The sequence below is a fragment of the Rattus norvegicus genome, chromosome 1, assembly GCF_021556685.1.
Source record: "Rattus norvegicus strain SHRSP/BbbUtx chromosome 1, alternate assembly SHRSP_T2T, whole genome shotgun sequence".
Classification (NCBI taxonomy): domain Eukaryota; kingdom Metazoa; phylum Chordata; class Mammalia; order Rodentia; family Muridae; genus Rattus; species Rattus norvegicus.
The window spans coordinates 170,846,922-170,862,470 of record NC_141534.1 but is presented as its reverse complement, the minus strand read 5'-3'; the positions used below and the strand labels follow the sequence as shown (position 1 = coordinate 170,862,470).

Genomic DNA, 15,549 nt, shown 5'->3' with positions numbered 1-15,549 from the left:
GCCATTCCAATTATCTATCTATCTATCTATCTATCTATCTATCTATCTATCTATCTATCTATCTATCTATCTAATTAAGATTGACAGTTTCTAGCAAATATGCTCTTGCTGGGACAAGGGACTAAGCTCAAGAGAAAAACACGAGAAAGAAAGACAATTTTTCAAGAGCTTCAGCGGTAGGGTCTCTTTGAGAGGCCTAGTTGGCACTATCTTCATGGGAATGCTATCTAAAGTTTACCCCACTGTACCCCACCCTGGCTTGCCCAGGCTCCATTAACCGATTACTTCACAGAACTGGGAATGGGGTAAGGGCTAGAAGGCCAGGGGTGAAGAATAAAAAGACAAATCTGGCAGCAGCTGAGCATACTTGCTTGTAAATACCTTAAACCTTCTTCAAGTTCTTGACAAGACACAATGAATCATTTCACCTGTGAAGAGAAGGCAGCCATCAAGAGCATCTGGGAAAAGGTAAATGTGGCAGACGATGGAGCAGAAGCCCTGACAAGGTAAGATGTGGAGACCAGGAAAAGAGTAGAGAAGAAAGGAAACTGGCTGGCAGAAATCTGGAGCTCTGCTCAGTAGGCATGATACACTCTGACTTTTGCATCTAATCTCTACCTTATAGGCTCTTGGTTGTCTACCCATGGACTCAGAGGTTCTTTGAAAGCTTTGGAGACCTCTCTTGTCCCTCAGCCACTATGAACAACCCCAAAGTCAAAGCTCATGGCAAGAAAGTGCTATTAAGAGTATGGACAACCTCAAGAAGGTCTTTGCTCATCTGAGTGAGCTACACTGTGACAAGCTTCACGTGGACCCTGAAAATTTCAAGGTCAGTTCAAACTATGTTCATGCATAATTTGTGCACTTAACTAGTGGAAGGTGAGACTGTGTTTATTAATGGCAGCTCAAATCTCAAAATCCATCGTCCAGATCTAGTGCCAGCCAATTCCTAGTAGTCCAAATTAATTTGTAGCTATTCAGAAACCCTTACATGAATAGAATTAGGGCACTTGGGGATTTAACTCTATTGTAGAGTGCACTAGTAGCCTGAATGAGAACTGAGGTTTCATTACTACTACTGGAGAAATGAGGAAAAGAAGATTGGGTTTGTTTGCTATGTAGTCTGAGTTTAGAAATCAACAGATATATGTGAAAAGAAATGAGATTTGGAACAGACCTATTCTTACAGGGAAAGAGATATGCTATTTATGTATACACTATTAATTAATGTGCTGGTAAAATCTGAGGGAATGCCAAAAAGCATATCTTTTTAATCCATTTGACAAACTTCTAAATATTAATGTCACCCTCCAGGTGAACATTGTCAGAAGCTGAGGCTTCTTCATGTGTTATAGAGACTTACCTTCTTTAATCACCTTACTACACTAAGATCCTCATTTTACAGCAATTAGGTCATTGGTGAACTAGGAAGGGGACATAAAAGACAAGCAAAATTGCCAGACTAAGGAAAGGCAGGAGCCCAGGCAAGAAATGTTAAATCAAAGACAAGATGACTCACAATAATTCAGCGGAGGGAAGTCTGTAGTAGATAACTGCATAGTCAGCGGTTGGAGGGTATTCCTCAATAATATAACCTTGAAATATTCTTTCCCAAGAAAAATTTTATACAACTCTACTTATCATTTTCTTATTTTGTCTAATATCTAAAGCTCCTGGGTAACATGATCGTTATTGTTCTGTCTAGTTGCTTTGGGGATGCATTCACCCCCATGGTGCAAGCTTCCTGGCAGAAGATGGTGAATAATGTGGCCAGTGCTCTGGCCCCCAAGTATCACTGAACATTCTTTCCAGTACATTGGCACTTCTATGTACCCAATCCCCCCTTTGCCCATGTGAGGTCTTCACTGAAACTTTAGAGTATGATCTTCTCTTTAATAAATTTCATTCTCTTGAGCAACCAACCCTGGTTTGTTTTGTCCGGTTTTTAATTAATGTTAAAGCAAAAGAAATAGATCAGTTCACGGGTGAGAAAAGACTCAGTATGAAAGAAGAGCTTTTCTGTACCTTGTGTAGGGACTGCGGGAATAATGTATAGGTTTGAAAAAAATAGTTGAACACTTGGGGTTAATTCTCATGAGGAAGTGGGCTAGTGGAGAGGAGTTTGACAAGATGTTAAAAACTTAAGAACACGTAGTGATAGGGTTAAAAATGAATGTGAAGAAAGAATTATGACACATAATATTGTAGTGGCAGGATTGAGAACTATCCTGCCTCACAAAATGCACCGAGACATCTGCTGCTAGTATTGAGCTGTAAGAAAGAAGTTTTGTTATTAAAATAATACTGGGAATAAAAACATGATTCTACTAAGGAATCCATGTGTGACTACTGTTAGTCTTTTTATGCTGTTTTAAATACATTTCACCTATGGATTTTTTTCTAATGTTTAAAGAATTCTTTGACAATTTTGATACCCTTCCCTCCACTTCTCCCATATCCATTCCCACTTTCCTACTCTCCCAACCATGTTTCTTCATTAGAAACAAAACAAGACATCAGCAACAGCAGCAGCAGCAGCAACAGCAGCAGCAGCAGCAGCAGCAGCAGCAGCAGCAGCAGCAGCAGCAGCAGCAGCAGCAACAACAACAACAACAAATACCATCAAGTTCATAAACTCTTGGATATGTGACCTTTGACTGGTTGTGGTCAACCTACCAGGAGTCAGTCACATCCTTAAAGAAAACTGACTCTAAGATATATCAGTTGTTGATAGCTACTTAACTAGCAATGGGACTTTGTGCCTAAGTCTTCTCTCCATGGCTCTTCATGAGGCAAAAAAAGGCACTATGCTAATATATTTAAAATGATATAGAAAACAAGGACTAACAATAGTCACACATGTCTTAGAATCTGGAAGACACTTTTTCATTATAGTTATTCACCATCTGTTGCTCTTCAAATCTTTCTAATTCTTCTTCTGTAATTATCACTAAGCCTTGAGAAGGGAGAGTGTGATATACACATTCCATTTAAGGCTAAGAATTACACACTCTCTTATTCCCTTCATCTTGATCCCTGGAAAATATTAATTTATGTTAATTGCCGACAAATGAAGAAAACGTCTCTAATGAGGGTTGAAAGATTCATGAATCTGTGTGTATAACAACAAGCCATTAGGAAATGGTTTAATACTATCCTAATAAGGAATGCAATTATAGCAGTAGGTTCTCTCCTGGTCTAGCCTCAGGTTATTTGCCAAAGTAACAGTGCCAAGTATGGATTTCAACTTGAGCTGTTGCTAGTCTGTTACTCTGTATTGTAATGCTAAAATCTGTGCCAGAAGGTCTAGCCCTACAAGTGAATTCTCACATTTACAAGCATTTGCTGTGCAAACCTTGTTCCTTAATTGACAACTATTGGTTAAATAAAATTGGCTACAGCAAATTACTGAAGGGACTAGAGGTAGTGGGTTTTGAGTTACCTGGTCTGGGTTAGAGAAGAGGGAGAGAGACCAGGAAGGGGAGAAGAGAGAAGGAAGCTGCCATGAGGGGAGATGAGCCATGAGCACATGGCAAGGAGAAGTAGCAAGTATCTGGGGAAGTAGCCAGGTTAGCAGTTAGAAAAAAATTAAGTATAGCCCGAGTCTCATTTATTTGTAAACTACTTGGGGATAAATTTAAATTGGTTGTACTACATGGAACAAGCATAAACTCTAATGAAAAATGTTTAGTTACTCAAGGACATTTGTGTCACTGTTACCCCAGTGAGTATATGTTGTGAGGGTGCTTTTCACTATAGTTTTCAGTGCTCACAGCTGAGTAAGACTGCTTATTACTCTTCTAAGCCCAAGGATTTTTATGTTTGGAGAGTGTGTGTGTGTGTGTGTGTGTGTGTGTGTGTGTGTGTGTGTGTGTGTGTTTCCCAATTATATTTTGTATAATTTATTTTGTAAAAATGTGTGTTTTGCTGAGTAAAGCACACAGCTTCAAGGAAAAGTAAATACTTTAGGTGAGTTCTGGTGGAAATGAAAGTTTATGGAAGTCAAGGTCTGGAAGATACAGATGATTTAAAGAAAAGACACAAACCCACTGGGAAGACCTCATGTTTAACCCTATTTTATTGAAGTCAGGGTAATTTCTAAGAGCCCTGTAACTCTATAGCCTTTCTGAGACTGGGTTGGTGGTTGAAGGTATTGACAGAACAGAAGACAGTTGCTGTTTTAAGTCAACTCCAGTGAACAATTCTTTATATTAGTAATAACATACATTAACTAAGAAAGTTCATGTATTAAGCATTGGTATATATGTGTATAATTCAGTCTTTTCCCTCATGAAAGACAATACTTAAATATGTAGGGTAATCATTGCATGTTAAGAAAGATGCATCTTTAAAAATTCCTGCGGGAAATGGAGTTAATTGTGTAAGAAATATATTAACAAGTTATCAAAAATCAGTATCCATGTCTGAGAAGATGGCGATATGAGATGTAATGGAAGTGGAAAGGGTGTGTATAGATGCTGTTGAGCTCTTCCATCACCAAAACTTACCCATGTTTATAGACTGTAATACACAGGTTATTTAAGAAAGCCGGGTTGTTGTAGGCAAATTGATAAGAGATTATACTAATGTTAGCTATATTAATCTTCATTTGTTTCCATGGCATGTAATTAAATCTCTATCGAATGTAATAACCAGAGAATAAGGCTGAGATCATCTCTACAATTCTGGTTTTTCTTATTCTTTCATTATTTCTATTTTCTCTGCCTTTTATCTACAGTGAAATGTTACAGTGAATTTTTACTTTTTTATTTTCTTCACATTTTTATACAAGCCTCAGAGTTTTTCAGTTGACATTATTTTTTATTATAATATAATTACATCATGTCTTCCTTTTTACCCTTCAAATCCTCCCATATATCCCCTACCAAATTCTTTCTCTTTCTCTGTCTCCTTGTTTTGTTTTTTCTTTTAATATAACCCATTAATTTTAATTAGTTCTGCCCTTATGCAGATGATTGTGGGGTTTTCCACTAGTGAATGGGAAATCTTCCATTGGAAACACACACACACACACACACACACACACACACACACACACAGAGAGAGAGAGAGAGAGAGAGAGAGAGAGAGAGAGAGAGAGAGAGACAGACAGACAGACAAAGACACAGACACCGACACACACACACACATACACAGAGGAATGAGTCTCCCCCCTTCAGTATCTTTCAAGTGCCATTATCTTCTCAGTAAGAGTTGAGGCCTAGAGAATGCCTCCAACTATTCTGGAGTTTGTCTCACTTGACTTTGTGCAGGCAACTACAGATGTTATGAGTTTATGAATAAAATCATGTTCATTAAAGAAAATTATTGGAATGGCCATTTGTTAGACGTGACCATTATAAGGGCCCATATGTGTCTGTTTTGATTTATAAAAACAGTAGTTTTTAAAACAACATTTAGCATGATCAAGCAAGCTTCAAAAAATATACTCTGAATGATTGAAAAACTTTTAGATGCTTTATGATATAATAAAAATTCCAACATTAATAGAAGCAGTAAACATAGACATAAATTGGAAGATTAGAAGAGATACAGTGAGTACACATGGAGGGACTCATGGCTTCAGCCACATATGTAACAGAGAATGGCTTTGTCTGGCCTCAATAGGAGGAGAAGCCCTTGGTCCTGTGAAGGCTCACTTCCCCAGTGTAGGGGAATGCCGAAGGGTTGAGGTGGGAGTGGGTAGGTGGGTGTGAGTGGGATCATCTTCATAAAAGTAGGGGGTGGAGAAGGGGGGAAGGGAGAGTGGGGAAAGGGGATAACATTTGAAATATAAATGAAAAATTCAATAAAAGGAAATAAAAGATAGTACAGACAAAGACATTCTCAAAGAAGTCAATACAGGTTAGATTCCTGGAAAGGACTGAAGAAATGGAACTGAAAAAAGGAAAAATGTCATCTTCTCAGACTTATAATCTGCTTCCTATACACTGTGTTATATATGTGAATACTTGTCTCAATATTTGGTATCTGAATATTACCAATCAGGTAAATTTGAGTTTTACAACTAAATGAACTAACTAAATAGCATTAGTATGACAAGTCATTCAAGCACACAGAACTTGAACTGAGCCTAATTATTGAGTTTATTTTACACTTACTGATTAAACACAAATGGTTAAGCAGCTCAGGATAGCCATGTGGTAAACTGGCAGAAAGTATTTACACTTGAGTCTGTGTCACCCTACAGTCTTTTAGCTGTATTTTATAATAACTTATATAATTTCTTATGATTTATTTATAGCAACTTTTATGTTTTGTCATTTATTTCCTTATCTGTTTATTTAGACAGGTTTCAAACTCTGTTACTCTGGTTGGCCTAGAACTCACTATACATACCATCTTGGCCTCAAAACATAGGATTTGCATAAGTGGTTCATATAGAGAGGGTCCTATCATTTTAGAAAATTTATTAGAGACCTCAAACTGGGAAAATAGGCTCAAGGCTGGCTACTATTGTGATCTAACAATTATTGCAATGATAGCACCAATTTCATGCATACTGACTATCCAAAGCATTGCCTTGGTTCTTCCTTTATCTGCAGATTTTACCCTACACTACAACATAGCAAGTCTCCCTGCAATAAGAATAATGATTAAAAAACCTCTTTGTCTTTGTCTTTCTATCCCCCCAATATCAATTTAAAATTTAGCTCCCGAATTATGTTGGCCCCTTAATCAATTAACTAATACTGCCTAAAGAAATCTTTGTAAACTTTCTCACTCTAACAACTTTTCAAATTTTTTAAATCACACATACACTCCCACACATGCACTTTTGCACATGTGCACATATGTGTGCACACACATAGGCATGCTTTACAAATTTTTGTTTTGTAAGAGAGATATTTACACTGTTCTTGCAATTAAATTGTATTTTCAAATTAAGTTATTAAACAGATAGTAAGCTGAGGTTAATTCAATGAAATAATCATGGACAATGGAACCATTATTCCTTACATTGAAACATCTGGGGCTGGAGCTAATCTGAATAATAATAGGTTAATATAAAGCTCTACTCATATAAATGCTACAAACTACAGGAAGGAAAGAGGAAGAAACTAGAGACTTCTGATCATGTGTAGAATAATTTCTTTCTTTGAATGCTCTTTCTGCTATATATGAAATTAAAAGGGTTTTTAGAAATTCCTGACTCACATGTATTCCTTGAAATTGGTATCTTATTGGCTTCTTTTAGATTTACTTCAGAACCTGGCTTCTCTTTCTTTGTGAAGTCATTGAGTCTCAGAAAGAAAACACACACACACACACACACACACACACACACACACACAAACCCACACAAATACACACACACACACACACACACAAGAATTTTTTATGACAGGTCATTTCGATATAGAATAGTAACTTTATCCTAGAGAGAATGATCGTGATATAACCATGTCCTACTCTTATGAATCCCTACTATGAATTTTCTTAGAAAATCATATTAATAATATTCAATTGATGTACTCTTTTAATTTTCCATATTTATCATCTCCTAGTTTATGAGCTTAGAGGAAAATTTAATTTTGTCTTTCATTTCATAAATTCTTAGAACTAAGGATTATTATGATATAGTTACTCAACAAATAGTTGTTGAATGAATGCTTGTTATAATATGAAACTGTAAGCCTAGCCTTAATGGCTGAACCAGGGGGAAAGAAACTGGGTGAGAGAGGGGGCGAGGATGAATAGGAATGGGGATCAAGTGTGGGAACAGGGATGGGATAGGATGGGAGGCCTGGGAGAGTGAACAGAAATTGGTGGAGGTGTCTCTGGGACTAGTCAGAGACTGGGAAAGGGGAGGATTCCAGAAGTCAATGGAGGGTTGACCCTAACTGAGACTCTTAGCAACTGGGGATATGGATACTGAAGTGATCACCTCCTGTAACCAGGCAGGGCTTCCAGTGGAGGAGGGGGACATCAACCTGCCCACAAAACCTTCACCCCAAATTTGTCCTGGCCACAAGATGTGCAGGGATAAAAATGGAACAGAGACTGAGGGAATGGCCAACCAATGGCTGACCCAATTTGAGACCCATCCTGTAGGAGGGAGCCAATCCCTGAAACTATTGATGATACTCTGCTATGCTTTCAGACAGGAACCTACTATAACTGTCTTCAGAGAGGCTTTATCCAGCAGTTAATGGAAATAGATACAGAATTCCACAGCTAAACATCAGGCAGAGCTCAGGGGGTGGTGTAGAAGAGTAGGGGAGAGGATTGAGAGAGCCAGAGGGGTAAGGACACTACAAGAAGACCTAGTGAGTCAACTAAACTGGGCCCCTGAGTGTTCACAGAGATTGAACCACCAACCAAAGAGCGTGCATGGATTGGACCTAGGCCCCCTACACACTGGTAGCAGATGTACAGCTTGTTTTTCATGGAAAGGAAGCTTTTTTTGACTCTGTTACCTGCCTTTGTATTCCTTTCCTCTAGCTGGTCTGGGCCCAAGTGAGTAAGCACTCAGTCCTGGTGCAATCTGCTGTCTCAGGGTGTGTGGTACCTAAGTGGGGGTTTCCCCTTCTCTGAAGAGAAGGGGAGGGGTAATTGAAGGAGGTGTTTTGGAGGATGGAACTGGGAGGAAAGGAAGGAGCAGGTACTGTGACCAAGGAGCAAAGTGAATAAACAAATTAAAGAAAGAAAAAAAGAAAGAAAGAAAGAAAGAAAGAAAGAAAGGAAGGAAGAAAGAAAGAGAGAAAGAGAGAAAGAGAAAGAATCCCAGACGCTGCTTGTAGGTAACCATTCAGGTGTGAGCAATGGCATGTAAGAAATGGATGGTACAATATTTATAAATATATAGGAATTAATTGACCTTTGGAAGAAATAGCCCCAAAAGCTGAAGAGGATAGCAATTGTTAAAGATGGCTCCTTGAACACTAGTAAGGTGATGACATTGATTTTTCTGTACCTAATTTCACAGATATCCTAAGTGTCTAAAGAGACACAGGAGAGGCTTACTAGTTAAGGGCCTTGGAAGTTTAGATATTGGACATCCGGGTATCCTACAAGGTCAGATCTCCAACTTTGAAACCAATGGGATATTTGGCTATGTTGAAAGAGTTGTATGCAAACTATTGACTCACAAGCAGAATCTAGATGGTATTTTCTCACTCTCTACATTTGGTACCTCTATATCAATTAAAAAATCCTCTCTATAGTCATTCCTATATAAAAGATCTAAAACTTGTTGCAGCTATAAATTAAAAAGTTACTTCTGATATAAAAAGCTCTCCTATTTGGCCATGTAGTTATCCCCATCTATGTGCAGATATGAGCTTTGAGACATGAAGGGATAAATGGATTTGAATGTAAATTCTCCTTTGAATTAAGAGCCTAAGAAACCTCTTTATCTGCCCTTTAAATAGATTGTCATTATTGAATGGGCAAGGATTTGTGTGACAAAAAGAAAAGGATGGGTCCCTCCATGTGTATTCTTTGGGTGGTGGTTTAGTCCCTGGGAGCTCTGGGGTGGTCTGATTGGTTGATATTGTTCTTCTTATGGGGTTGCAAACCCCTTCAGCTCCTTCAGTCCTTTCTCTAACTCCTCCATTGAAGTTACCATGCTCAATCCAATGGTTGGCTGTGAGCATCTGCTTCTGTATATTTTAGGCTCTGGAAGAGCCTCTTAGGAGACAGCTATATCAGGCTCCTGTCAGCAAGCATATGTAGCAGAGCATTGTTTGGGATCAATAGGAGGAGAGACCCTTGGCCCTGTGAAGGCTCAATTCCCCAGTGCAGGGGAATGCCAGGGGGTTGAGGTACGAATGGGTGGGTGGGTGGAAAGGTGAGCACTCTCATAGAAGCAGGAAGGGGAAGGATGGGATGGGGGGTTTCGGAGGGGAAATGGGGAAAGAGGATAACATTTGAAATGTAAATACATAAAATATACCATAAATAAATAAATAAATATGAAAAAATTTGAATAAATGAAATCGAGATTTTTTTAAAAGAGAAGATAACAATTGGTTTGAAAGAAAGAATTGTGGAATATGTTTAATTTTTATTAAATTAAAATTTTATAAATGTTTAACTTATAAACTAAGATTATTATATTAATTTGTTGGAGTATACATTTAGAAGCAGTTAAATTCTCTTTATTGCTTGAGAAAGTCATACGTACATATAAATGTTTTGACCAAATCCACCCTTCAGTCCTTCCCTTTCATCTCTTCCCTTATCTACCTGACCCCCTTTCCTTTTCAACTTCATATGGCTTATTTTTAAAGCCAGTCATTTGCCTTGTCATTCATGGCAAATACCACTTTGCTGTAGGCGTCCACTACTTCTGGTTCTTAAAATATTTCACCCCTTCCTCTTCCAAATGATCCTTTAGCCTTTGAAGAAGGAGCTATGATGTAGGTATCCCATTAAGAGCTACCACAATCTTATTCTCTGCACATTGACCAGGTTTATGTTTTTCTATTTATTGATATCTGTGCCAAGGAAGGAGCTTCTCTAATGAGAGTTGAAAGCTGTCCTATTCCATGGGTATAAGGGTAAGTACTTAGGGATCAATTTACTTTTATACCTATTTATTTAAGAGAATAATTATATTAGTGTTTTCTTATGAGTTAAGCAGCAATGTTTTGGGCCCAGTTAACTGTATCAGGCACGGGTACTATCTTGTGAAGCAGACCTTAAATTCAATCAGACTGTGGTTAGTTACTCTCATAACATTCACACCACTATTATGCAAGTGGGTACAGAAGAACAATGACAATACATGCTAGTGGATAGGGGAAAGCACAAGGGGCCTCAGCTCTCCAACGAAGAACAACAGGCAACTAAAGAATGCTGAACACTAGAGAAATAGTCTTGCCCAAAGAGGAGCACACTGAGTGGCTACTCACTACCAAATGCTCAGACTTGAAAACATATGTGCAAGTAACATTATCCAGGCAGGTCAGCTATTCTAGGCTGGGCATAAAAGGTAGAGCAGGGCCAGCTGTGCCTGTACCTGCTTCTGACACAGGTTTTTCACTAGCAGCAACCCCATGCCAGAGTGCATTGACTGACAATGAGAGGTGGCCTGTGGGAAAAGGGAAACTTGGGGAACATTGATGGTGAGTCACTGGAGATGTATTATATTGTGTAAGCTGGACACGTGGAAGCTTGGTAGGTGAAGAGAGAGCAGAATGCCTGGCAGAAACTGATTTTCTCTATTCATCTGAAATACCTAGACAACCTCCAGGGTACCTTTTCCAGCATGAATGAAGCTGCATCATGACAAACTGCATGTGGATCCTGAGAACTTCAGGGTTAAGTGGACCAGATGCTCTGCCCTCTGTTCATGTTCTTGTGCCTTTTATCACTTCTTTCTCATTTGCTTTTTTCTCCACATCTCCCTTTATTTTTCTTCACTTAACACTCTTATTTTCTCAACTTTCCTTCACAAGCCTACATTACCCCTTTCCCCCATAATCTTTAACAAATCTCTTTCCCTCTTTCTCTGTCCCTTCCCCAACGTCCCACCCTTTATTCATCTTCGAATCCTCTTTGTAGGATCACTTCCTGAGTTATGCATACTGCCTCTCATCTACTGTACATTTGGAAAACATCCTTTTATTGTTACCATCCCTTAAGCCTTTGAGAGGCTCATTAGGGAAGAGATGCACATGGTTCTAAAGTCTGTGCACCATTCTTTAAATAATAAGAATTTCATGATTTTAGGCATAGTGATTGCAAAGATAAGGAAAGAAGAACGAATGTCTAAGGCTAGAAGGCCTGAAAGTCATATTAGAGATGAGGCAACCGCAGATGCTGAAAAAGAGCCCACCATGAAACTAAATAATTAAGTGGTAAATATAAATATTATTACAAATGCAGAAATACATACATTTACATTCTTTTTATTTTAGAAGTAATTTCCTGAAAATCCATGGTGTTGGTGTAATTTCTTAGAAGACTAGCTTGGTTTCTGTTAACTGTATGTGTGTGTGTGTGTGTGTGTGTGTGTGTGTGTGTGTGTGTGTGTGTGTGTTCTTCCCCACAGCTCTTGGGAAACATGATAGAGATTATACTGTTTCTCCACTTTGGCAAGGAATTCACCCCAGCAGTGCAGGCTGCTTTGCAGATATTTGTGGCTACTGTAGCCGTGGCTCTGGCTGACAATTACTTTAGAGGCCTTGGACATTTCTTCAAGATTACTGGAACATTATTTTCTATGCGCAAGGAGATATGTCCACCTTTACAGTTTCTCCCAAGTTAAAAAAAATTAGCTAAATTTCATTTTTCTTTATGTTGTTACTTTGTTTTTTCTAGGGCTGGGAAAGGTCCTAGAGAGCCTATAAGTAGGAAGATTTTATATAACATACAAGCCTTAAAGGAAATAATTAAACCTCATCACTACTAGGGTGTTAGTGAAGACTATTAAAATTGTACCAGTATATGTAATAGATGAAATTATATATTATGTGCAATAATAAATATGCATATGTAATTCTTAACTGAATTGGAGAAAGCTGAAGAAGAACTTATTATTTTCTCCATGGCCAAGAAAAATCTAAGTGAATTTTGATTATGTGCATCCACTGAGGAGTTGAGATAGGTAAAATGGGAAGAGAAATCTTCCATCAATGGAGGAGAGGCTATTAAAAATTGTGTAAATCTTCTGGGATCAAGGAACAACACAGAATCCGTTTTAATTTGGTAACTTAATGAGAGAAAGGCAGTTTTTATTTATATATTTATATTTATTTAATTTTAATTCAGATTGTGGATCCTAGAGGTTTGCCTGTGCTCCAATTGTTGCTCTTACATCTATGCATATATGAGCAGAACTAGCTGAACTCTAGTGGGTCACAAAAGGAGGATGTAAAGTAAGGATCAGGTAAGAGTTTCTGGGAAGACTGGGGAAATGACTTGAGAGAGCGGTTGTGATCAAAATACATTGTATATCAGTATGGAATTCTAAAGAATGAAAAATATATTTTAAAATTTGAAAAACACAAGTGGATTATAATGTATGTGTATTCGCAAGGGACATCAAGTGCCATTACTATTGAGTATTTGTTGCTGGTGATGACCAAGATGAAGAAAGATGTTTCTGAACAGTGAAACACCTAGATAAAGTAGAGAAGCACTATACATAGAAAAGGACCATCTGTTCTCAGTTCAGGCAGGGGATGAAGATCCAAAGGCCTTGATGATAAAAAGAGAGGGAGCTTTGGAGTGCTCCCTCACTACACTGAATCAGAAATACCTCTTCTTCTCTTTACATTCCAGCCTTCAACATCAAGAAGCCAAACTACAGACATTCTTCTTAGCCTGAGAAGTGAAACGGGTATTATATGGGGAAAATAAGAACAGAAAGGATGAAGGTTTTGGAAGATCTATAGAGATCTAAAAGAAAAAATTGACAAAGTAGACAGATTGAACGAAGAACCATGCAGAGAAATTGGGAGTTGGAGATCTTAGTATTTCTATCATATGGTAAAACACCATGATAAAAGCCATTGGGGAGGAAAACATTTACATATCTCAGTCCTCTCAATTCTTACTCTCTTGGGGATGGATGGGGGGATGTCAGAGCAAGACCTCAAGTCATGAACCTGGAGGAAGGAACTAAAGCAGAAGCCATGGAGGAACACTGCTTATTGATTGTTCCTCCTGGCTTGCTTAGTCTGCTTTCTGATAGCATCATGAAGCACGTGCTGAGGAGTGACACCGTCCTCCATGGGCTGCCCACTAGCACCAGTTATTTTTTTTAATTTTTAATTTTTTTCTTTATTAACTTGAGTATTTCTTATTTATATTTCGATTGTTCTTCCTCTTCCCGGTTTCCGGGCCAACATCCCCCTAACCCCTCCACCTCCCCTTCTATATGGGTGTTCCCCTACCCATCCTCCCCCCATTACTGCCCTCCCCCCAACAATAACGTTCACTAGGTGTTCAGTCTTGGGAGGACCAAGGGCTTCCCCTTCCACTGGTGCTCTTACTAGGCTATTCATTGCTACCTATGACGTTGGAGCCCATGGTCAGTCCATGTATAGTCTTTGGGTAGTGGCTTAGTCCCCGGAAGCTCTGGTTGGTTGGCATTGTTGTTCATATGCGGTCTCAAGCCCCTTCAAGCTCTTCCAGTCCTTTCTCTGATTCCTTCAACGGGGGTCCCGTTCTCAGTTCAGTGGTTTGCTGCTGGCATTCGCCTCTGTATTTGCTGTATTCTGGCTGTGTCTCTCGGGAGAGATCTACATCTGGTTCCTGTCCGCCTGCACTTCTTTGCTTCATCCATCTTGTCTAATTGGGTGGCTGTATATGCATGGGCCACATGTGGGGCAGGTTCTGAATGGGTGTTCCTTCTGCCTCTGTTCTAAACTTTGCCTCCCTATTCCCTGCCAAGGGTATTCTTGTTCCCCTTTTAAAGAAGGAGTGAATTCGCATTTTGGTCATCCTTCTTGAGTTTCATGTGTTCTGTAGCACCAGTTATTAATCAAGAAGGTACCCTACAGCTTTGCCTATAAGTAATCGGATGGAAGCATTGTTTTTCAACTGCGGTTTCTCTTCACAAATGACTCTAGCTTGTGTCAAGTTGACAAAACACAATCCAACCAGAGCTTGGGGTAAACAATTTCAGTCAAGAAAATGATTCAAGATATGTACACTTAGTGGCCAGCAGACATAGAAACTCAATGAATGAATGAATAAACAAATGAATAAGTGAATGAATGAGTCAATTGCTCAGTCACTGATAGAATCCCTTTCCACCTTCTTGCTATTTGTCTCTAGGCACATTCCCAGATCAAGATAAAGAGACACAGGTATAGCTACATGGTCTACTTTGAGACAATTGCTTCTGTAAGTTTTTCAAAACATTGTGTTCTAAATAATTTTATACTGATCTTTATTTTTTAGAATTGAGAATTCTCTATTTGCACGTGTAGGTCCCGAAAATCTAGTAGAATCACTGCTGCACAGGATATGATCAATTTAAACTTACTTATATTTTAAACATTATTTAGCTATGCAGCCACCAAACCCAGTCACTATTGCTGATGCCAAGAAGTACTTGCAGACAGGAGCCTGATATGGGTGTCTCCTGAGAGCCTCTGCCAGAACCTTACTGATACAGATTAGGATGCTTGTAGCTAACCATCATCAGACTGAGCACAGGACCTCATATGGAGCAGTTAAAGAAAGAACTGAAGGAGTTGAAGAGGTTTGCAACTCCAGAGGAAGAACAACAATATCAACCAGCCACCCAGCCCAAGAGCACCCAGAGACTAAACTATCAACCAAAGCGTACACATGGGGGAACCCGTGGCTCCAGCTGCCTATGTAGCCAAGGATGGAATTGTCTGGCATCAGTAGGAGGAGAAACCCTTGGTTCTGTGAAGGCTCTTTTCCCCAGTGTAGTGGAATGCCAGGGTGTTGAGGATGGAGTGGGTGGGTGGCAGGGAGAGCATCCTCATAGAAACAGGGGGAGGAGAATGGGAGAGGGGGAGAACATAAACTATCCAATAAAAAATAATAATGAAGTGAAAGAAATGAGTAAGTTCACATACACATATAAAGGCACACACA

The 15,549-nt window shown here is 39.0% G+C and overlaps 1 pseudogene; it reads left to right on the top strand.

The window, feature by feature from the left end:
* The first annotated feature begins 414 nt into the window (after positions 1 to 414).
* Positions 415 to 1,799, top strand: Hbe1l-ps1 (hemoglobin subunit epsilon 1 like, pseudogene 1; annotated as a pseudogene).
* The last annotated feature ends 13,750 nt before the right edge of the window (positions 1,800 to 15,549 follow it).